This window comes from Euphorbia lathyris, chromosome 10 (genome assembly GCF_963576675.1).
Source record: "Euphorbia lathyris chromosome 10, ddEupLath1.1, whole genome shotgun sequence".
NCBI classification, from domain to species: domain Eukaryota; kingdom Viridiplantae; phylum Streptophyta; class Magnoliopsida; order Malpighiales; family Euphorbiaceae; genus Euphorbia; species Euphorbia lathyris.
Window position 1 is genome coordinate 52312295 of NC_088919.1, and position 26006 is coordinate 52338300.

The following is a 26006-nucleotide window of genomic DNA, read 5'->3' on the forward strand; positions in this document are numbered from 1 at the left end:
AGGCTAGAGGCAATTAGAATTCTATGTGCATATGCATCTTACATGAACTTTAAATTATTCCAAATGGATGTCAAAAGTGCATTTCTTAATGGAGTTATAAACGAGGAGGTTTATGTAAATCAACCTCCAGGTTTTGAGGACCCTAAGTTCCCAAACCATGTTTACAAACTCAAAAAGGCTCTGTACGGCCTCAAGCAAGCACCACGTGCTTGGTATGAGAGGCAGACCAGTTTCCTACTGACTAGAAATTACGTCAGGGGCAAAGCTGATACAACCTTATTCATTAAGAAAAAGGGTAAAGATACCCTGCTGGCCCAAATTTATGTTGATGATATAATATTTGGTGCAACTAACGAATCAATGTGCAAGGAGTTTAGCAAACAAATGCAGACTGAGTTTGAAATGTCCATGATGGGAGAACTCAACTTCTTCCTCGGTCTTCAAATTAAACAAGGAAAGAATGGCATATTCATCAGTCAAGCCAAATATGCCAAGGAGATATTAAAGAAATATGACTTGGAGAATTGCAAGCCAATATCCACTCCTATGGGCACTGACACTGTCCTCTGCACTGAAAAGAATGGTAAGTCAGTAGACAGCAAATTATATCGAGGTATGATAGGCTCTCTACTTTACTTAACAGCCAGTAGACCGGACATTCAGTTTTCAGTATGCTACTGTGCTAGATATCAATCTAACCCTAAGGAATCTCATTACATTGCTGTAAAAAGAATCCTTAGATATTTGCAAAGCTCAGTGAACGCAGGTTTATGGTATCCAAATACTCATGATTTTACACTCATCGGATACACTGACGCTGACTATGGACGGGATAAGCTAGAACGTAAAAGCACCTCTGGAGGATGTCACTTCTTAGGAAGCTGTCTTGTATCCTGGTTCAGCAAAAAGCAGGCGTCAGTAGCCTTGTCTACCACTGAAGCTGAGTACATTGCTGCTGGTCATTGTGTTGCTCAAGTCCTATGGATTAAGCAACAGCTTGAAGACTATGGTGTTCAAACAAAGACAATTGAAGTCAAATGTGACAACAAAAGTGCAATTGATCTTTCAAAGAACCCAATCCAACACAGCAGAATGAAGCATGTCAGCATCAGACATCACTTCATTAGAGACCATGTACTCAAGGGTGAGATCAAGCTGACCTTTGTCCCAACGGACGAACAGCTTGCGGATATCTTCACGAAGCCACTGGCCCGTGGGCAGTTTAGCATACTGAGAGAAGCTATTGGTATGTTTAATCCTCTTGAGTAAATTCTTGAACTAAATGAATATGCATGCTGAGTGAATTATTATGCTGAATGATTAAATGTTTGCTGAGTAACTCATCGAAACTGACTGAACATCAAATACTGAGTAAACTTGCACACTGAGTAAATTAGTGTAAACTTAAACTTAAAAAATCATCTCTTTATGCAATACTGACCACTCAGAATATCAAACGATTAGTATTCTAAACGCTGAGTGTTATATCCGTTAGAATAAATGCAATAGCACGCGTATAGCCCTAGGATGACGTATACGCCGTATGTGTCATAAATGCCAGGATCTTTGTCGGTTCAAAATCCCAAGGCAAAACTGACACATGGATTCGACTAAATCCACACCACACATCACCTCTATAAATAATGGGTATTTCCCCATTTTTTATTCTTTACGCTTATCGAACTCTAAGGCAAAGAAATTCCTTCTCTCTAAAAATCCGTCGAAGCTTTCCCATCCTAAAACTATGACTAAGGTTTCCTACAACACCTCTGGTGCCGGCCACCAAAAGTCCAACTCCGATGAACCTACAAGGAATCCTCCAACACCCAGCAAAGGACAAGCTGGCCAAACCTCTGGTCAGGGAAAACCCGTAAAGGTCAAGACCTACTCCAAGGTCTTTGAGAATGTCCGCGAATGGAAAGTTGAGCCCTCAAGATGGGTCTCTAAAAACTTCGTGCAAAATGAACAACCGTTCTGCGAGTGGATTTCACATAATGGATGGACTGGGCTATTTTCAGTTAGGGATTATACTTACCCTGACCTTGTGAGGGAGTTTTACCACAACCTCAAAGTTGCAAATGACAACACTGACTACATGTGCACTGTGGTGAAAGAGAAAACCATCTTCATCAACCCTCTCTACATAGGAAATCTTCTAAAGCTAAAAACTGAGGGATCAAGGCTGAGAAGATCGGGAGATCAGGATGGCACTGGGTATGAACAAAACTTCTGCAAACCTGAGGGCCACTCAGGAGAAGTCTCAGCCTCATCAATGGGTCAGCACTAGAAGATGGCTCATTATTTGCTGACCTATTTTATCTACCCAAAGATCAACTGCACTACATCAGCAACAAATTTCGAGCAGTGCTTTATATGGCACATGCTGACGTACACTCCCATCAACATGCCGGTCTTTCTCGTTGCTGGTTTCCTTCGAAGCACTGGCACGATGCGGCTTGGATCACTCATCACCAGAATCCTCATCGACCATAAAATTGACCTCGAAGGTGAGGAGATGACTCGAGGAACTGAGATCACAGCTTCCTCGCTGAGAGCATTAAAGTTTGGACAACCTTTGAAGAAAGGTAAAGCTACTGCTGCTGCTGCTGGTGCTGGCCAAGCTGAGGGAACTGCTGAGCCAAAGAAAGGGCGAAGGACTAAGGCCCCAGCTTCCCGCAAAAGGAAAACTGCTGAGACTCCTTCCAAAAATATTGAGTCTCCAGCAAAAAGGCAGAAGTCAGCTGGAAAGTCAGCTGAGAAACGAAGTAGGCAAGGTGAGCCTGGAACTGAGGAAACTGATGAGCAACCTCAGAAGAAACAAAAATCTTCTACACTGACTCCCCTCAATGCCATGCCTACTGACTTCATTGTACCGGGTGACTCTCACTTCACCTAGTGTCAAGGTACTGTAGCTGAGCATGATGAGCACGATGTACAACTGGATGATAATTTTATCTCCCAAGTTGAAGAAGAACTTGATGGTGATAGCTCAGAGGAAGAGGAAGAAGAAGCCAGCGGTCAGGATGACGCTGAGGACTCTGAGGAAACAGCCAGTGAGACTGAGGTTGAGCATGCCGATACTGAGTTGGCTGCTGGAGTTGAGCAAGTACTCGACCAACACACTATTGATCCAGCTGAAGAGCAAGCTGACCAGCCTCATACTGAGCAACAAGAATCTTCCCCTTCTCACTCAGGAGAACCTGATCATACTGTCACTCCACCTAGTAGAAGGCGAAAGTTGGTTAAGGCCAGTGAGAAGCCTGTAAGTGAAGATTTTGTGCCACTACCAACTCTTCCTGACTTTGTCCTCTCAAAGACAACTAAGGACCCTTCTACCGTCAAACTCAAGTTTTTCAAATGCCAATCAACCTCCACTACATCGGCGCCATTAGAAAAGCAAGCCTCTGTTTCTTCTCAGCAGGAACATGCCGACCCCAATGCTTCTGCAACATCAACCAGTCAGGTTGAGCCGACTACTGTTCATACTATTTCCTCTAGCATGGTGCTGACTCCACACACTTCTGTCGTCAGCACAGACAGTATTCGCATTACAACTTCTCCAACTCAACTCTCTACCGATCAATCAACTATCCCACAAACACAATTGCAGATTGGTTCATCACTTCCAGTCACTGACCTGGTAACTCCTTTCACTCCTCTTCCTTTCGGTCACACTGATGTCCCTGAAGGATCATAAAGCTATCTGAATGCCACTGAGTCTGGTAAAAAGATCATTGACTCGGTGCAAGCATTAATCAGAGACTTTCAACACTCCACTCATCCTGCTGCTGGCTTTTCAATTCTTGAGACCACCCAGCTTTCCCAAGTCACTCAGCTTCTCAACGAAGTTAAGGGACTCAAGGATCTGCTGAACGTCGTCATATCCTTCCAAGCACAGCAAGCTAAACAGGATTCAATTGCCAAGCTGGCTGAGATCCAGCTGACAACCGTGTAACACTTGAACTCTCTCCACCAACAAGTTCAGCAATTGTCAGCTGTGAACACTGACTATGCCTCCTCATCTGAAGTAAAGATGCTTTTTGCTCAGCTTCACACCGAGCAACTTAAGACAAATGAGCAAATGGTCTCTTACAATCAGTGCTCAATCGAGCAAATAGGTGAGGCTATACGGTTGCTTAATCTGAATAAGCAAGAGATGGATACTGACGCAATGAAGCAGAATGAGATGCCGACTCTTGCACAACAAACTTTCAACCACATTCGTCATGACAACATTCAACGTCAGTATTACGACACAGCTCTTTTAAAGACTTTTCACCAAATCTTTGCTGGCCTTACTGAAGCTCTTATCTGGCAAGGCAAAGCTCAAGCGTTTAGCGTCAATATGCTCAGTGCGGCTGACCTCAACATACCCGCAGAGGTATCAACTGATGGAGTTGCAATTTTTGACGGCGTAAATGAAAGCGCTGACAAACTTAAGGAGCTGTCTAAAGAACGGACTCGAGCTGTCTTAACTGATGCTTTCAAACTTCCTCCTCCTGATATTGACAAAACGGGGGAGAGAGATAAAACAGCTAGAGCTCAGCATGAGCGAAGTCAGTCGCAACACAAGAAAAAGAAATAGATAGGCTAGCTTAGTATAGACTAAGTTAGATGAAATCCATATGCCTTATCTATAAGTTTTTCTGTGTAAACACCGACTTCCATCAATATATCATATCTGCATCTTTTATTCCTATTCATGAGTTATGATATATGTTAATACATGTTACTGTGTACTGAGTCATTACGTATCTTCAAATTAAATCAGCTTTTATACTTATAAATTTTATTGACTAAATCAAATGCTGATTACATGTTTGACATTGTCCTATGTGCTTATAAAACATTGTCTGTTAAGAATCCATTGAACAACAAATTACTCAGCGCACTCTATATGATCAAACCTTCCACTTAATACTGAGTAAATAAAATATGTTTAATAAGCTGACCTACATCTAAAAACTGACCTTAGACTTACTCGATTAAACCTTAAATGTTTAGAGTAAAACTAAGTCAGTAGCTCAACCCTTACGGGGGAGTTTGCCAAGTTATAAAAGGTCAACTATCATGGGGGAGCTCATACTGAGTTCCTTGCTGAATAGTTTTGCCAACATCAAAATGGGAGAGTTTGTTGAAACACCTTTCCACATAAATTTTGATTTGACAAAATTGTTTAAGTATAATTAAAATACATATTCTAAACACACTAAGTTTAAATGCTTTGATTTATTCTACTAATGTGTTTGTTCAATGTTGAGTTAAATTGTTTATAAGACACAAGAATTAGAAGGCCCAAGCCCAATACGGAAGTCAAGGCCCAAGTCAAACAACTCAGTACAACTCGGCCCGCGTTTGTCAAGACGTTGCCGTTTTGAACAAAATGCAACTCAGCAAAAGAAGGATCTAGAAGACCTTCGGGAACAACTTCAAGATGAAGCTGCTGAGTAGTCTCGACAAAGCGTACAAGACAGCAGCTGGCAAATGAAAACTTCCAGACAAAGTATTTCTACTTTGGGTAAAGTTCAGACGACACAGTATGCTGTCCAGTTGACTTTACCATAAAAGGAGAGACAGTCTGCTGAGCTGACCGAGGACAGAAGATACACAATTCTGATTGGCCGAGAGCTCTGAGCAAGTCAGGATGACAACGACATATAGCCGTTTCCATCCAACGGTTATTTCGAAATTCGAAATGACCGATGCCTAGACGTCTCTATAAATAGTGCCATCAGAAGCTTTACTCAACACAGAACTTGATCAAGCCATCACGCTGACCAAATTTCTACACAAGTTCTGCAAGCAAAGAAGCAAAGCAAAATCTTACACTACAATTCTTATATCTGTGTAAAAGTCTAGAGTGATTATTTCAATCGTCTAAAGTGTCTTAGCAAATCTTTGTATAGGACAAAACACTTATCATTTCTAGAGATAGAAAGGAGAGGCTGAGTACTCGTTTTTAGTACTCAGTGAGAGATTAGGATTGAGTAGAGGTATAGAGGAAGGTACTTTTGTCATACTCAGTTGCTAAGATTGTAAAAGGTTTGAGGCTCTACCTTTAAAGAGCTCAGTAGAGGATTCGAAATCTTGGAACGTGTTCCGGGGACAGGACGTAGGCTTAGAAGAAGCCGAACCTGGATAAATCTGCTGAGTAAAGTATTTCTTACCTTTAACTCCTTATTTATATTGCTTGCTTAAAATAACCAAAAACTGACCAAGTAAAGAGGTCAAGTTGAGTTGTGCGCGTTAAACGTCTGAGCTCAGGAATAGACTCTAAGTGCTATCTCCTGACTCAAGCTAAAAAACTGACCTAGTCACTAGTTGACTAAGCCAGTATCTTACTGTTTACTCTGCGCCGCATTAAAACCTTTTTCTTTAGAAAAAGAAGTCTGCCCTAATTGCGAAAAAGTTTAAATAGTTCCTAACCCCCCCTTGGAACTATACTTGCAACCTTACAAGGGACCAACAAGTGGTATCAGAGCTCTAAAAGCTCACTTTAAAAGGTCTAACAACCTTGAGCTGATCCCTACCATGGGCGAAAACAGCACTCGGTTTCTCCCTGGAAACCAAACAACTCAAATACTGCCTGAGGGGCTGTCCATTACTAGGCCTCCCCTATTCTTCGGGTCAAACTATACCTTCTGGAAGAATAGGATGAAAAACTTCATTCAGGCTACAAACATGAGTGCCTGGCTATCTATAGTCCAAGGCCCATTTGTACCTATCGAGGTTGTGGCTGGCCAAACAGTTGTAAAAGCTGAGGCCAAATGGACAGAGGATGATCTTAAGAAGCTTCAAAATCACGCTTCGGCTATCAATATGCTTCACTGTGCGCTCGATGCTGCAGAATATAATAAAATCTCAGGTTGTGAGTCGGCACAAGAGATCTAGAAAAAGCTGGAAGTCACCTACGAGGGAACCAATAAAGTAAAGGAGTCCAATGTGAATCAGCAGATGAGACTGTACGAGCTGTTCGAGATGAACAATGATGAGGGAATTTCAGACATGAATGCAAGGTTTACCAACATCATTAATGAGCTCAAGAGACTTGGGAAAATCTTCACTGAGGAAGAACAAGTCAAAAAGATACTCAGGAGTCTTCCTAAAGATTGGCAAGCAAAGAAGACAGCAGTTGAGAAAGCTCAGGATTTAACCACCTACAAATATGACGAACTCATCGGTTCATTGCTGACCCATGAGATATCCATGAAAAACTTTGATGTGAAGGAAAAATCTGAAGACAAGAAGCAGAAATCCCTTGTCATGAAAGCTGACTCCACTGACGGGAGTTCAACTGACGATGAGGAGATGGCTATGTTCACAAGGAAGATGAAAAGGCTATTCAGGAAGAGTGACAAATACTCTAAAAAGCCTTACAGAAAGTTTGATAAGTATAAGGCTGACTCAAGTGACAACAAATACAAAAAGGACAGCTCAAAGCCCATTACATGCTTTGAGTGCCATCAAACTGGCCATATTAAGTCAAACTGCCCCACGCTGAGGAAAGATAAGAAGAGTGGGAAGAAGGCAATGGTGGCTACTTGGAGCGACAGCGATGAGTCTTCATCTACAGAAACTGAGGCCACCGAGTCAGCGAAGATATGCTTCATGGCTGACGAACTTGCTGAGCCATGCGTCTCTGAGCATGCTGACCTATCAGATGACGAGGAGCAATCAAATGAGGTAATTTCTCTTCCCCAGCTCAGAAACGATATGGTTAATTCCCTGAGTGATCTCTATACACTTGTCAAGAAGTGTAATAAGAAAGTTAGAGCACTCAGCAGGCGCTGTGATGAAGTGGAAGAGGTCAAACTGAGTGACCTCAGATTCCTTCTTCAGGACAATACAACTCTGCATGATAACATGAAGATCATACATGAGTCTGTCTCTGAAGTCCAGTCAGTTTCAAAGAAACTGAGTAAGGACGTCACAGCTATCCAGAACCAACTAAAGGTTCCAAATAAAAGAAGCAGTCCTATGAGAACTCAGTACCAAGGTACTCAGCAGAGATGGAATCCCCAGCGAAAAGTCCAGTGTGACTTTTGTGGGAAGTTAGGACACACCACTAAGGTGTGCAGGCACGCTCAGCACTGGGGTGCTGACAAGTCAGTGAAACATCCTAAACAGAAGGTCAGTTGTGACTTCTGTGGAAAGAATGGCCATACTGTCCATGTATGTTGCCATAAAATAAAATATGATACTTTACCTGTTGCACCTAACAAGCAAGGACCCAAAAAGAATTGGGTACCTAAAAGTAACTAGTTACAATGCAGGTAAGCCTGAGATGTGCCGAGAAGTCAAAGATGTGGTATATTGACAGCGCATGCTCAAGACATATGACGGGTGATGAAACTCAGTTCATCACGTTTGAGCGTAAACGAGGAGGAAGTGTAAGTTTTGGAGACAACAAGAAGGGTAAGATAGTAGGGTCAGGAACCATCGGAGGTAATCCTACTATTGAATCTGTCTCCCTAGTCAGCGGACTCAAATATAACTTACTCAGCGTAGCTCAGCTATGTGACAATGGGAGAAAAGTTATATTTGATGCTACTGGATGTAAAATATACGAGGGTAAAACAAATGAGTTAATATTAACTGCCCCTCGAATAGATAATGTCTTTATGCTAGACTTAGAGAAAAAGTTTTCAAAAACTGTGTGCTTAGTATCAAAGGAAGAGAATTCCTGGCTATGGCACAAGAGACTTGGTCATGTAAGCATGGACCTCCTGGCCAAACTAGCAAGAAAGCAATTGGTTGAGGGACTGCCTGAACTTAAATTTGAAAAAGATAAATTATGCCACGCTTGCCAAGCTGGAAAACAAACCAAACAATCTTTTCACAGCAAAAATATTGTCTCAACTAAACGTCCGTTAGAGTTGCTACACTTGGATCTCTTTGGTCCAGTCCAGCCGCTGAGTCTGGGTGGAAGAAGATTTTCCTTGGTCATTGTAGATGACTTCTCTCGGTATACGTGGGTTATCTTGCTGACCAGCAAGGATGAGACCTTTGAGACATTTTCACATTTGGTTAGAAAAATTGAAAATGAAAAAGACCTAAAATTAGCTCACATCCGTAGTGATAATGGTGGAGAATTCAAAAACCAAAAGTTTGTTGAATTCTGTGAAGCCAGCGACATTGACCACAATTTTTCTGCTCCTAGAACACCTCAGCAAAATGGGGTTGTAGAAAGGAAGAACAAAACTCTGGTTGAAATAGCCAGGACAATGCTGGATGAGCATAGGCTTCCAAAGTATTTTTGGGGAGAGGCTGTTAACACAGCATGCTATATTCTTAATAGGGCTCTAGTTAGACCTATATTAAAGAAAACCCCCTATGAACTTTGGAAAGGACGAAAGCCCAATATTGGATACTTTCGTGCCTTTGGCTGTAGATGTTTTATTTTAAATACCAAAGATAGTTTAGCAAAGTTTGATTCAAAAGCTGATGAGGCTATCTTTTTGGGCTACTCAACAAACAGCAAAGCATACAGAGTTTTTAATAAGCGAACTCAAGTTTTAGAAGAGTCAGTACATGTAGAGTTCGACGAAACTGACCCTGCAGGTAGATACCAGCCGCTGACCGAAGATGATCCACACTCAGTAACCACCGCTGACCAAGATCTAGCTATTGAGTCATTCACCAAAAGGCTGACCAAGAGTAAGAGTGAACCTAAGATTACTTTTACTGACCCATCTACTTCTGCAGAGATTGTTGAAACAGAAACAGCACAAGACATGAATCTACCTAAAGAGATAAGGATCCCAAGAGGGCACTCAGAGAGTGCGATCCTTGATTCTGCTGGGAATACCCTGATGACGAGGAATCAACTCAGGAAGTACCTCAGCAATGTTGCTTTCGTCTCAGTTCAAGAACCGAAGAACTTCGCTGAAGCTGAGTACGATGAATTCTGGATGAACGCAATGCAAGAGGAGCTCGATCAATTCAGAAGAAACGATGTATGGGAGCTAGTGCCTCATCCAAAGAGTCAAAAGACCATTGGAACAAGATGGGTCTTCAGAAACAAGATGGATGAACAAGGGAATGTAGTCAGGAACAAAGCAAGGCTTGTAGCTCAGGGCTACAGTTAGCAAGAAGGTATTGACTACGGTGAGACCTTTGCCCCAGTGGCAAGGCTAGAGGCAACTAGAATTCTATGTGCATATGCATCTTACATGAACTTTAAATTATTCCAAATGGATGTCAAAAGTGCATTTCTTAATGGAGTTATAAACGAGGAGGTTTATATAAATCAACCTCCAGGTTTTGAGGACCCTAAGTTCCCAAACCATGTTTACAAACTCAAAAAGGCTCTGTACGGCCTCAAGCAAGCACCACGTGCTTGGTATGAGAGGCTGACCAGTTTCCTGCTGACTAGAAATTACGTCAGGGGCAAAGCTGATACAACCTTATTCATTAAGAAAAAGGGTAAAGATACCCTGCTGGCCCAAATTTATGTTGATGATATAATATTTGGTGCAACTAACGAATCAATGTGCAAGGAGTTTAGCAAACAAATGCAGACTGAGTTTGAAATGTCCATGATGGGAGAACTCAACTTCTTCCTCGGTCTTCAAATTAAACAAGGAAAGAATGGCATATTCATCAGTCAAGCCAAATATGCCAAGGAGATATTAAAGAAATATGACTTGGAGAATTGCAAGCCAATATCCACTCCTATGGGCACTGACACTGTCCTCTGCACTGACGAGAATGGTAAGTCAGTAGACAGCAAATTATATTGAGGTATGATAGGCTCTCTACTTTACTTAACAGCCAGTAGACCGGACATTCAGTTTTCAGTATGCTACTGTGCTAGATATCAATCTAACCCTAAGGAATCTCATTACATTGCTGTAAAAAGAATCCTTAGATATTTGCAAAGCTCAGTGAATGCAGGTTTATGGTATCCAAATACTCATGATTTTACACTCATCGGATACACTGACGCTGACTATGGACGGGATAAGCTAGAACGTAAAAGCACCTCTGGAGGATGTCACTTCTTAGGAAGCTGTCTTGTATCCTGGTTCAGCAAAAAGCAGGCGTCAGTAGCCTTGTCTACCACTGAAGCTGAGTACATTGCTGATGGTCATTGTGTTGCTCAAGTTCTATGGATTAAGCAACAGTTTGAAGACTATGGTGTTCAAACAAAGACAGTTGAAGTCAAATGTGACAACAAAAGTGCAATTGATCTTTCAAAGAACCCAATCCAACACAGCAGAATGAAGCATGTCAGCATCAGACATCACTTCATTAGAGACCATGTACTCAAGGGTGAGATCAAGCTGACCTTTGTCCCAACGGACGAATAGCTTGCGGATATCTTCACGAAGCCACTGGCCCGTCAGCAGTTCAGCATACTGAGAGAAGCTATTGGTATGTTTAATCCTCTTCAGTAAATTCTTGAACTAAATGAATATGCATGCTGAGTGAATTATTATGCTGAATGATTAAATGTTTGCTGAGTAACTCATCGAAACTGACTGAACATCAAATACTGAGTAAACTTGCACACTGAGTAAATTAGTGTAAACTTAAACTTAAAAAATCATCTTTTTATGCAATACTGACCACTCAGAATATCAAATGATTAGTATTCTAAACGCTGAGTGTTATATCCGTTAGAATAAATGCAATAGCACGCGTATAGCCCTAGGATGACGTATACGCCGTATGTGTCATAAATGCCAGGATCTTTGTCGGTTCAAAATCCCAAGGCAAAACTGACACATGGATTCGACTAAATCCACACCACACATCACCTCTATAAATAATGGGTATTTCCCCATTTTTTATTCTTTACGCTTATCGAACTCTAAGGCAAAGAAATTCCTTCTCTCTAAAAATCCATCGAAGCTTTCCCATCCTAAAACTATGACTAAGGTTTCCTACAGCACCTCCGGTGCCGGCCACCAAAAGTCCAGCTCCGATGAACCTACAAGGAATCCTCCAACACCCAGCAAAGGACAAGCTGGCCAAACCTCTGGTCAGGGAAAACCCGTAAAGGTCAAGACCTACTCCAAGGTCTTTGAGAATGTCCGCGAATGGAAAGTTGAGCCCTCAAGATGGGTCTCTGAAAACTTCGTGCAAAATGAACAACCGTTCTGCGAGTGGATTTCACAGAATGGATGGACTGGGCTATTTTCAGTTAGGGATTATACTTACCCTGACCTTGTGAGGGAGTTTGACCACAACCTCAAAGTTGAAAATGACAACACTGACTACCTGTGCACTGTGGTGAAAGAGAAAACCATCTTCATCAACCCTCTCTACATAGGAAATCTTCTAAAGCTAAAAACTGAGTGATCAAGGCTGAGAAGATCGGGAGATCAGGATGGCACTGGGTATGAACAAAACTTCTGCAAACCTGAGGGCCACTCAGGAGAAGTCTCAGCCTCATCAATGGGTCAGCACCAGAAGATGGCTCATTATTTGCTGACCTATTTTATCTACCCAAAGATCAACTGCACTACATCAGCAACAAATTTCAAGCAGTGCTTTATATGGCACATGCTGACGTACACTCCCATCAACATGCCGGTCTTTCTCGTTGCTGGTTTCCTTCGAAGCATTGGCACGATGCAGCTTGGATCACTCATCACCAGAATCCTCATCGACCATAAAATTGACCTCGAAGGTGAGGAGATGACTCGAGGAACTGAGATCACAGCTTCCTCACTGAGAGCATTAAAGTTTGGACAGCCTTTGAAGAAAGGTAAAGCTGCTGCTGGCCAAGCTGAGGGAACTGCTGAGCCAAAGAAAGGGCGAAGGACTAAGGCCCCAGCTTCCCGCAAAAGGAAAACTGCTGAGACTCCTTCCAAAAATGTTGAGTCTCCAGCAAAAAGGCAGAAGTCAGCTGGAAAGTCAGCTGAGAAACGAAGCAGGCAAGGTGAGCCTGGAACTGAGGAAACTGATGAGCAACCTCAGAAGAAGCAAAAATCTTCTACACTGACTCCCCTCAATGCCATGCCTACTGACTTCATTGTACCGGGTGACTCTCACTTCACCTAGTGTCAAGGTACTGTAGCTGAGCATGATGAGCACGATGTACAACTGGATGATAATTTTATCTCCCAAGTTGAAGAAGAACTTGATGGTGATAGCTCAGAGGAAGAGGAAGAAGAAGCCAGCGGTCAGGATGACGCTGAGGACTCTGAGGAAACAGCTAGTGAGACTGAGGTTGAGCATGCCGATACTGAGTTGGTTGCTGGAGTTGAGCAAGTACTCAACCAACACACTATTGATCCAGCTGAAGAGCAAGCTGACCAGCCTCATACTGAGCAACAAGAATCTTCCCCTTCTCACTCAGGAGAACCTGATCATACTGTCACTCCACCTCGTAGAAGGCGAAAGTTGGTTAAGGCCAGTGAGAAGCCTGTAAGTGAAGATTTTGTGCCACTACCAACTCTTCCTGACTTTGTCCTCTCAAAGACAACTAAGGACCCTTCTACCGTCAAACTCAAGTTTTTCAAACGCCAATCAACCTCCACTACATCGGCGCCATTAGAAAAGCAAGCCTCTGTTTCTTCTCAGCAGGAACATGCCGACCCCAATGCTTCTGCAACATCAACCAGTCAGGTTGAGCCGACTACTGTTCATGCTATTTCCTCTAGTATGGTGCTGACTCCACACACTTCTGCCGTCAGCACAGACAGTATTCGCATTACAACTTCTCCAACTCAACTCTCTGCCGATCAATCAACTATCCCACAAACACAAGTGCAGATTGGTTCATCACTTCCAATCACTGACCTGGTAACTCCTTTCACTCCTCTTCCTTCCGGTCACACTGATGTCCCTGAAGGATCACAAAGCTATCTGAATGCCACTGAGTCCGGCAAAAAGATCATTGACTCGGTGCAAGCATTAATCAGAGACCTTCAACACTCCACTCCTCCTACTGCTGGCTTTTCAATTCTTGAGACCACCCAGCTTTCCCAAGTCACTCAGCTTCTCAACGAAGTTAAGGGACTCAAGGATCTGCTGAACGTCGTCATATCCTTCCAAGCACAACAAGCTAAGCAGGATTCAATTGCCAAGTTGGCTGAGATCCAGCTGAAAACCGTGCAACACTTGAACTCTCTCCACCAACAAGTTCAGCAATTGTCAGCTGTGAACACTGACTATGCCTCCTCATCTGAAGTAAAGATGCTTTTTGCTCAGCTTCACACCGAGCAACTTAAGACAAATGAGCAAATGGTCTCTTACAATCAGTGCTCAATCGAGCAAATAGGTGAGGCTATACGGTTGCTTAATCTGAATAAGCAAGAGATGGATACTGACGCAATGAAGCAGAATGAGATGCCGACTCTTGCACAACAAACTTTCAACCACATTCGTCATGACAACATTCAACGTCAGTATTACGACACAGCTCTTTTAAAGACTTTTCACCAAATCTTTGCTGGCCTTACTGAAGCTCTTATCTGGCAAGGCAAAGCTCAAGCGTTTAGCGTCAATATGCTCAGTGCGGCTGACCTCAACATACCCGCAGAGGTATCAACTGATGGAGTTGCAATTTTTGACGGCGTAAATGAAAGCGCTGACAAACTTAAGGAGCTGTCTAAAGAACTGACTCGAGCTGTCTTAACTGATGCTTTCAAACTTCCTCCTCCTGATGCTGACAAAACTGGGGAGAAAGATAAAACAGCTAGAGCTCAGCATGAGCGAAGTCAGTCGCAACACAAGAAAAAGAAATAGATAGGCTAGCTTAGTATAGACTAAGTTAGATGAAATCCATATGCCTTATCTATAAGTTTTCCTGTGTAAACACCGACTTCCATCAATATATCATATCTGCATCTTTTATTCCTATTCATGAGTTATGATATATGTTAATACATGTTACTGTGTACTGAGTCATTATGTATCTTCAAATTAAATCAGCTTTTATACTTATAAATTTTATTGACTAAATCAAATGCTGATTACATGTTTGACATTGTCCTATGTGCTTATAAAACATTGTCTGTTAAGAATCCATTGAACAAAAAATTACTCAGCGCACTCTATATGATCAAACCTTCCGCTTAATACTGAGTAAATAAAATATGTTTAATAAGCTGACCTACATCTAAAAACTGACCTTAGACTTACTCGATTAAACCTTAAATGTTTAGAGTAAAACTAAGTCAGTAGCTCAACCCTTACGGGGGAGTTTGCCAAGTTATAAAAGGTCAACTATCATGGGGGAGCTCATACTGAGTTCCTTGCTGAATAGTTTTGCCAACATCAAAATGGGGGAGTTTGTTGAAACACCTTTCCACATAAATTTTGATTTGACAAAATTGTTTAAGTATAATTAAAATACATATTCTAAACACACTAAGTTTAAATGCTTTGATTTATTCTACTAATGTGTTTGTTCAATGTTGAGTTAAATTGTTTATAAGACACAAGAATTAGAAGGCCCAAGCCCAATACGGAAGTCAAGGCCCAAGTCAAACAACTCAGTACAACTCGGCCCGCGTTTGTCAAGACGTTGCCGTTTTGAACAAAACGCAACTCAGCAAAAGAAGGATCTAGAAGACCTTCGGGAACAACTTCAAGATGAAGCTGCTGAGTAGTCTCGACAAAGCGTACAAGACAGCAGCTGGCAAATGAAAACTTCCAGACAAAGTATTTCTACTTTGGGTAAAGTTCAGACGACACAGTATGCTGTCCAGTTGACTTTACCATAAAAGGAGAGACAGTCTGCTGAGCTGACCGAGGACAGAAGATACACAATTCTGATTGGCCGAGAGCTCTGAGCAAGTCAGGATGACAACGACATGTAGCCGTTTCCCTCCAACGGTTATTTCGAAATTCGAAATGACCGATGCCCAGACGTCTCTATAAATAGTGCCATCAGAAGCTTCACTCAACACAGAACTTGATCAAGCCATCACGCTGACCAAATTTCTACACAAGTTCTGCAAGCAAAGAAGTAAAGCAAAATCTTACACTACAATTCTTATATCTGTGTAAAAGTCTAGAGTGATTATTTCAATCGTCTAAAGTGTCTTAGCAAATCTTTGTATGGGACAAAACACTTATCATTTCTAGAGATAGAAAGGAGAGGCTGAGTACTCGGTTTTAGTACTCAGCGAGAGATTAGGATTGAGTAGAGGTATAGAGGAAGGTACTCTTGTCATACTCAGTTGCTAAGATTGTAAAAGGTTTGAGGCTCTACCTTTAAAGAGCTCAGTAGAGGAGTCGAAATCTCGGAACGTGTTCCGAGGACAGGACGTAGGCTTAGAAGAAGCCGAACCTGGATAAATCTGCTGAGTAAAGTATTTCTTACCTTTAACTCCTTATTTATATTGCTTGCTTAAAATAACCAAAAACTGACCAAGTAAAAAGGTCAAGTTGAGTGTGCGCGTTAAACGTCTGAGCTCAGGAATAGACTCTAAGTGCTATCTCCTGACTCAAGCTAAGAAACTGACCTAGTCAGTAGTTGACTAAGCCAATATCTTGATGTTTACTCAGCGCCGCTGTTAAAACCTTTTTCTTTAGAAAAAGAAGTCTGTCCTAATTGCGAAAAAGTTTAAATAGTTCCTAACCCCCCATTGGAACTATACTTGCAACCTTACAAGGGACCAACACTATAAACTTTATATAAATAATTCGAAAATCTTTTATGTAAAAATCTCTGTTTTTCAGTATTCATTTGTTTGTTATTGAGTTAAAATTGTTTATCAAAATGGTGTTTTTGAAATTGTTTCACACGTTTATTGCCTAGTTGCATATCTATATATGTTACTATATGGCACTCCCACTATATATGTTACTCTATTGACTTAGGATATTTTTAAGCTCACTTTAGCTATAACACTCACACTGCCAATATATTAGTGTGATCCCATGACTTAAAAGTTGGAAAAAACGTATAAATTGTTTTCGACAAAATACTCTTATAGTAATACAATTCTCCGGATCCTAATAAAACCCTAGAGGATTGTGTTAACTAAATATTAATGTCAATATTTAGTTAACACAATCATTCGGAAGGATTCTAGTGGATTGTATTGATATTTTTAAATATAATAAAAAAATATTTTTATTATATTTATATTTTTTTCTTAGAGTAATTAAATATTTTCTTTTTCCACTTCTATTTATCTTTGGTTCACGTTATTGTGAGTTAGGCCACTGATTGAAATGTTTTTACAACTTTAGGGATCTAAATGGTATTATTTATATTCATGGTATGCTAAGATTTTGTATAGAAATGTTTGGACTTTAATTTGTAAATGATTGAGACTTCTTAATCTGATGTATAGCTCATTTAAAACACTCAAGTAAAAATTCCTTATATGTTTCTATTTTATGATATTTTCTGCGCATATCTTCCCAAATTCAAAGTTGCTTTTTATACTTATTTTAAACAAATCTGTTGTAATTTTAGATTTGCTATACAAATAATTCAAAAATCTTTTATATAAAAATATGTTTTTCGGTATTCATTTGTTTGTTATTTATTTAAAATTGTTTATCAAATTGATGTATTTGAAATTGTTTCACACATTTGTTGCCTAGTTGCATCTTTATATATGTAACAAATATATTAATGTTTTTTCATGAAATAAAGGATGGAAAGAATATATAAAATATTTTTTGACAAAATACTAGTATAGTAACACAATTCTCTAGTTCCTAATAAAATATCAGAGGATTGTGTTAACTAAATATTAATAATAATATTTAGTTAACATAATCCTCCGGAGGGATTCCAGAGGATTGTATTGACATTTTTAAACATAATAAAAAAATATTTTTATTATATTTATAAATTATATTTTTTTCTTAGAGTAAATAAATATCTTCTTTTTCCACTTCTATTTTTATATTTTAAGCTGGGCCTTTCTCAAATCCAACCAACTTAAAAACTATCCCCAACCCTAATTAATTCTAGTTAATTCTCTGTTCCCCCTTTTTATGTTGATTTCTCTGCTACCTTCCTCTCTCCCAACCCTTCCATCTTCCCCATCCTCCCCATTTACTTCTTTCAACTCCAACAGATGACTCTCTATCTCGTTGTTTTTCCCACCTCTGGTGGCTCACTGCCTAACCGTCCATGAAGAGTAAGGAAAAACTGTGAAAATGGGGATGTCACTGCCTAACATGTCGGAAATCTATGATTGGACCTTAACTATCAGTTCGACAATGTTGTCTCCCTTTAATCCCACTCACGTTTCTTGCATTTGCTTCTACACTGAATCTTGGTCAGATTAATTCAGATATTATGAAAACTATGTTCTGTGGGAACTTCATCAACATTGTATGTGCTTCTTCACTTCATTACCAGTTCTATTTGTGGCCTATTATTTCATTGCAACATTTATTTTTACTTCTTCATGCCTTTCTTTGTTTTCATGATTTGTTTGTGCTATCCCATCTTTGTCAGTGAGGGTATATTCACTTTTTCTTTTAAAAAAATCCATGATATTGTGGTACAAGCTGGAGAGCATAATGATAATAGAGAAAGTGATACGATCAAAGACGGGTGATCAAACCCACACTCTTCAAGCGAGTGCTTGCTCCGGAAATTAGAAGCATCCGTTTCGACTTTTCATTTCCAGCCTGTTTCTTAGTGTAAGTATTTCAATCACATGTTTAGTTCCAAAATTTGTGAAAGATTCTTTCCCTTTTCCTACCATTCTCCTAAAACAGTAACTCAAATATTATAAAGTAGAAATAAAAATAACTAAATTCTGACATGTTTAAAGAAAAAAATTCAAAATTTATTTTTATTATAATTTCCTCTATTCTATTCGAGACAATTCATTTTTATACAGAAATAAGAGTTTGATATATATAAATAAAAAATCAAAATTGATTTTTATTATAATTTCCTTTATTCTATTCGAGACAATTCATTTTTATATTTTGGGCTTGGCTTTTCTCAAACCCAACCCACTTAAAAACTAGGATTACTTACATGAAACTCATATTTATTGAGAAAAAATACAAGTGTTTTTAGTGATGATATTTATTCTTTTTATGTCAAACATTCCAAAAATCAATTGCTCACTGTGTCATTAATGACACAACTCTTGAATTTAGATTTTTTTTTTTTTGAGAGAATTGGGTTTATCCACTAATAATTTTAGAAAAAAAATGTATATTCATAAAAATAAATTCACATACCATATATATCTCTAATTCTTCATTGATATGGGTGGAAAATAATATAATATAATTTAAATTTGAATAATCACATTTTTGTTTTACTTGGATAATCATATATTTTTTTGAGAATAGATACACATATGAATATACTGTTAGAGATAAAAAAGAAATTTTAAGAAAAAAGGACTAATATTGATATTTTTTTAATCATAGATATACAACATGGACTTACTATATTACAGACTCTCCACTTTCTTTCTTTTATTTTTTGCTACCCCAACACATACAATTACACAACTCTATATATAATATAGAGAGTTTCATCCATACATAATAAACAATATATAATAATATGTCTACATTTATTGTCAACCATACTTTAATTATTTAGGCAACTTTGACCAATTATTTTCTTCCAATTTCAAAGCATTCACGTGATGCATTTTGAAAGTTTTTTTAACTAAAATAATTAAGTTTATTAATTTTAACATGCCCCCTTAAACTTAATTTTTCGTGACTCCCAGTTGAGCTCTCAAATGGCTGAACGTATCGTACTTCAACGGCTTCGTGAAAATATCTGCAATTTGATCTTGAGTCTTCACGTAATTCAATTTTACCTCTTTTTGCTCAATACACTCCCGAATAAAATGATACCTCGTATCAATGTGTTTACTTCGATCATGAAACACAGGATTTTTCGCTAATGCCAGTGCAGACTTGTTATCGATAAAAATCTCCATTGGATCATTTTGACTCATCTGAAATTCTTTTAGCAATTTTCGGAGCCAAATTGCATGACAGACACATGAGGTTGCAGCAACATATTCAGCTTCACAGGTTGACAACGTCACAATTGCCTGCTTCTTCGAACTCCATGTAAATGCAGTATCACCCAGAAAAAATACAAAACCAGTTGTACTTTTTCGGTCATCCTTGTCACCGGCCCAATCACTATCACAATATCCAACTAATTTGAAATCGTCAGTTTTTGAATAATGTAATCCCAAATTAGTTGTACCTTTCACGTAACGGAGAATTCTCTTTGCTGCATTCCAATGTGATACTGTTGGGGCTTCCATGTATCGACTTACTAAGCCAACTGCATAAAAAATATCTGGTCTCGTACATGTCAAGTATCTGAGACTTCCGACCAAGCTTCAGAATAATGTCGGATTGACTCTGTCTCCACCTTCATCTTTTGTCAACTTGATTCCACATTCGACTGGCGTGCTGACGGAATTACAATTTTCCATCTTGAACTTCTTTAAGATCTCCTTTGCAAAACCACTTTGAGAAATAAAAATTCCGTCGTCATTCTGCTTCACTTCAATGCCAAGATAATATGACATTAGACCAATGTCAGTCATCTCGAACTCACGAGCCATTGTCTTCTTGAACTCTTCAAACATCTTAGGATTGTTCCCTGTAAAAATGAGATCATCCACATACAAACAAACAAGTAACATATCTCCATTTTTCACCTTTTTATACAGGGCATATTCATGTGGGCATTTGACAAAACCATTTTCTTGAAAATATTTATCAATGCGACTGTTCCAGGCTCGTGGTGCTTGCTTAAGTCCATAAAGTGCCTTTTTCAACCTTAGCACTTTATTTTCTTGACCTTTCACAACATACCCAGGTAGTTGCTGGATATAAATTTCCTCTTCCAGATATCCATTGAGAAATGCGGATTTCACGTCCATTTGATGGATTCTCCACCCGTGTTGAGCAGCTACAGAAATTACCAGTCTGATACTCTCCATTCTGGCAACAGGAGCAAAAACTTCATTATAGTCAATTCCGGGTCGTTGACTGAACCCTTTTGCCACCAATCTTGCTTTTATGTCGGACGATTTCACTGTTTGCATCTTTCTTTGCTTTGAACACCCATTTAACTCCAATGGGTTTTTGACCGGCCGGAAGTGATGTCAGCTCCCATGTTTTATTTTTATCGATCGAATGAATCTCCTCTTCCATGGCTTTTCTCCATTTTTCATCTTTTATTGCTTCTTCTGAATCTGTTGGTTCATCATTAACAAAATGACAATAAAGAGTTAATTCATCATCGAGATTTCTTGTTACATCATAGAGATCTTTAATTGGTATGAATTTTTTAGGCTTTCCGGGCGGATGTTCATCTGAATTATCTTCATTACTCGAGGACGAACTCGAACTGGATGAGCTTGCTGTGTCGAACTGGTTGCTGGTGTTGTGGCTGCGACTGTGGCTGGTTCTTCCTGATCATTGTCTTCATCCATGAAAGGATAAAAAACTGTAGCTATTTTCTTTTTCACCGGTCCAGTCCCAAACTGCTTCTTCATCAATGGTGACATCTCTACTGATGATGATTTTCTGAGTCTGAGGATCTAACATTTTGTACCCTTTAGAATGTTCTGAATAGCCCACAAACAAATATTTCTTGCTTTTATCATCTAGCTTCTTGCGTTCTTCATCCGGTACATGGACATGAGCAACACTGCCAAAAACACGCAAATGAGAAATACTGGGTTTTATTCCGCTCCATGCTTCTTGTGGAGTTTGATCCCAAACACTGACAGTTGGCGATCTGTTCAACAGGTAGACATCACAATCTACTGCTTCGGCCCATAACTCCTTCGGTAAATTTTTGCTTTTTAACATGCTCCTCACCATGTTTAGCACCGTTCTATTCTTTCTTTCTACTACGCCATTTTGTTGAGGTGATCTGGGGACTGAAAGGAAATGACGGATTCTATGCTCATCGTAAAATTTCTTGAAATGGATGGATATGTATTCACCGCCTCTGTTTGATCTGAGTGCCTTAATAAAATGACCACTTTCTTTCTCCACTTGGGCTTTGAATTTTTTAAATATCTCAAAACGTCTGATTTTTCCTTCAAAAAATACATCCAAGTTTTTCTACTATAATCATCAATGAAAAGTAGAAAATATTTATTTTTACCAAGAGACTGTGGAGTGATCGGTCCACACACGTCTGTGTGAACTAGCTCAAGTGGCGCCTTTGCTCTTGACATGGACTCCTTTGGAAAACTGGTTCTGAATTGTTTTCCAACAAGACATCCTTCACACAGTTGATGAGGTTGGTCAATTTGAGGCAATCCGTTTACCATATGCTTCTGTCCCAACAACTTCAGTTCCAAAATTGAGATGCCCGTACCGTAAATGCCAAAGCCAGGGGGGACTTTGCACACACGCTTTCAAACATTTGGCCATGTCCGTCTGAATGATAATTGTGAACATTCTGTTTTTCGTCATGGGTACTCATGCAATCAACTCTTTTTTCTCATTCAACAAGAGTAGTTTCCGATCCACCATGTGAACTTCGTAATTTTTCTCCAGTAACACTAGTACAGAAATGGCCTATGGCCACGGTCGTTTACCGTCATTGGTCACGGTTGTACGACCGTGACCAAAGGAGGCGTAGCAAATGCTTAACGTCATTAGCCACGGTTGCATGACCGTGGCCAAAGAAGGGCATTAGAGTCAGTTTTTACAAATAACCGACTCTAATGCCTTACGTTTTTGTCACAGTTCTTACAAACAACTGTGGCTAAAGGGGTCTTTAGCCACGGTTGTTTATAACAACCGACTCTAATACTCTGATCATTAGAGTCGGTTGTTTTAATAACCGTGGCTAATGTCCACTAGTACAAAAATGACTGAACATTAGCCACGGTTTCAAACTAGAAACCGTAGTTATTATTAGCATTTTCCACGGTTTAAAAAAAACCCGTGGCCAATGATATATTTTTATGTAAAAAAATAAAATAAAATATTTTGGATTGAATGGAGCTCTAATATTGAACTATAATCCCTTATCATAAGTACAAATATTACAACAATAAAACCCGACCTATATAATGCATCAAACTATAATCATAGTAGAGAAATATATACTCATCTGTGAAGAAGAAGAAACATGGATGATATACTTAAATGACACAGAAATCCACTACTAAGCTCTATTTCAACATCAATGAATAGAAGCTTCAAAAGGGCAACATGAATTTTCCCAAGTTAAAAATCCTAAAAGGAAAAGTTAGAAATATAAATCCATTACAAAGAGAAACAAGTACGTCTTGAATTCTGAACGAGCGGCGAAACAATAAACATAACTCTCCTCTTTCTCAGCTTCCTCTTCTTGAATTCTGAACTGCCGGAGTCGGCACCAGTATAGGCATCTCTCCACCAGATGCATAATCACTACCAGTCTCAGGTTCTATTGTCCTTATCTTCTCCATTGGAGACTCAGAGGCTTGCGAGGTTTCTTGGGAGGAGTCTCTTTTTTGTCTTTTAACCTTCTGTGACAAAACCACATCTGCAATTACTTATCAGAGAGATTCAACTTCTTTGATAATTCTGCCCGCATAGCCTCCGATGGATAAGTCTCCACTAATTAAACCATGAAAATAAGAACAGAAAAATCAATAAACTGACTCAGAAACAAGCGCAACAGAGACCTCATAAAAATTCAAAATTTATCCCAACAACTTACACATCCAAATATAACAACATAAACACATTTAAAAAACAGCAAATAACAAAAGCTAAGCACACTAATTTGCATAAACAAGTAAAGAATGTAAAAACATACAAGCATAAGCCGTTTCAAGAGCTTCAAGTTGATAAGGAGTCTTCATCTGGCGTTTAGGCTTGCTCTGGCCTTCATTACAATTCACAGGAACAGCCTTGCTACCCTTGCTCAGATTTTCCCTTTCCCTCTCCACATCGCGATCTCAGAATTAAGGAACATAACAAATTAAGGGTTCGAAAACCGAAAAAGATAGAGAGAGACAAAGGGAAAAAGGGAGGAAACAAAAAACAAAAGGAATCGTGAATTTGTGAGTCGTTTAACTTCCTCTCATCTCTATCTAAGAACTAAATATCGTGAGTCGTTCATATCAATTTGTGATTCGTTTACTTCCTCTCATCTCAAGTAAAGAAAGTGAGAGGCGGAGAGAAATTACATAAGAAATTCAGAAACAATAAAAGTAATAGATATGAACGAGCCGAGAAACAATAGAAGTAACTCTTCTCTCTCTCACCTGACTATGCTCAGAAACCTTCTCTTTGACAACCACCGTAGCAGCATGAGCATTTTGATTAGAGAGATCGACATTCCCACCAATACTCTTGTGAAACTCGAGTCTCCGGGCAACCATAAGGTGAGCTCTGTGTTAGATTTCAGCGACATGAGATAGTGAAGACGAGAAGGAGAACCGAAAAGAGAATGAGCTAGTCGGAGGAAAACGCATCCATGGAAAGAAGCTAGGTTTGGCTATTGTGAGAAGGAGAAGGCAAGATAGGAGGCGACTGCAATTGTTAAAAATTAGCCCTAAAATCCAAATTTATACTTAGACTTTTCATATTATTAAATTGCCCCCAATTAATTATAAAATAGGCTCCTCTTATTGTATTAGTTTTTAAATTTATACTAGGCTTAATACATAAATACACCCCTCAAACTTACATGTTTATTCTCTTGGCACCCTAAACTTTGATATAAACCTTTTACACACCTATACTTGACTAAATTGAACCTCATACACACTAATTTGCATAATTGATACCTTTAATAATTGACGTGGCATGGATGCGTAACACATAAAATTGAAGCGCGTGGTTGCTTACCATCAAGACTTCCTTTATTACCAATCCACCTTCTTCTTCTTCAACCGCACTAATCACATTATCCACCTTCTTCTTCTTCAATATTTTTTCTCCACCATCTCCATTTAGTCTGTTATTCGGCCTGCATCTTTGCAAGTGGTTTCACCCTTTTCCGATTATCCTTTTCATTTTGTTGATTTCTTACCAAATGTTAATGGCAAATGAGAGGAACTTAGGAAGAAGTTTTTCTGCTGCAATCCTCACAGGTTCAGTAAAAAGTTTCAAATTACCTATAAAATAAACACTCATTCCATATTGCTGCACAATGCTTTCAAGCATGAAGTCTCCAATACTTTTCTTCCACTTTCACTAAATAGTGAGATTTGTGATATTAATCGAAACTGTGTGGATGCTTCAAAAGATGAGTTCTTCAGGCTGACAACAATAGAAGGTAAATTGACTGAGCAGGACCCAGTTCAGATTCTTGATGCCATTTTTCCCTTCTATACAAGCATAAAGTAGTGGATTTTAGCATATTATAGTCATGCCTTCCTGATTTTTTATTCCTATTTATCTATTTGCATAAGTTCTCTTTTGCTGATCTGTTGTGGCTGTCGACCTGTGAAGAACAACGTGATAGAAAATCAATCAACAACTGATGAAGTTTTGAACGAAGAATTGATCGAATTAATTTGAAGAAAATCAGAGTGTTAGAGAGGATATGAAGAACAAAGGGATAGAGGATGAAACATAAATCCCTAAATACCATTTTTTGCTCGTTCAGTTTTAATAGATTTACAGTGATTAACCATGAGTTTTTCTATTATTTGTTTCTTTTTCAATTTTAATAACACCTGTCACTTTATTATTGGACACTCTACATATCAGTTGTGTGTGGAGAGCACGCACCAGCAATGTAAATATTTTACCACAATTCAGAATGTGAGAGGTTCAATTTAGCCAAGTTAAAGTGTGTAATAGGTTAATGTGAAAGTTTAGGGTGCCAAGGGAAAAAAGTTGCCAAGTTGAAGGGTGCATTAATGTATTAAGCCTTTATACTACCATTATTTACATCAAATCTCTTATAAAAGGATCCATTCAAATAATTCAATTGATACAAGGTTAAGGTGCAAAAATACCCCTAACGTTTTGGGTCAGGAGAAATTTTACCCCTAACGTTTAAAATGGTGCAATTTTACCCCTAACGTTGGAAGCCAAGAGCAATTTTACCCCTAACGTTAATAAATTGGGTCAATTTGAGAAATAATTCATCAAACTGTCTT

General features: G+C 39.2%; 1 pseudogene; it reads right to left on the reverse strand.

Annotated features, from left to right (window-relative positions):
* Positions 1-19613: 19613 nt before the first annotated feature.
* LOC136208150 (uncharacterized mitochondrial protein AtMg00810-like) lies at positions 19614-21446 on the reverse strand (annotated as a pseudogene).
* Between the last annotated feature and the right edge of the window lie 4560 nt (positions 21447-26006).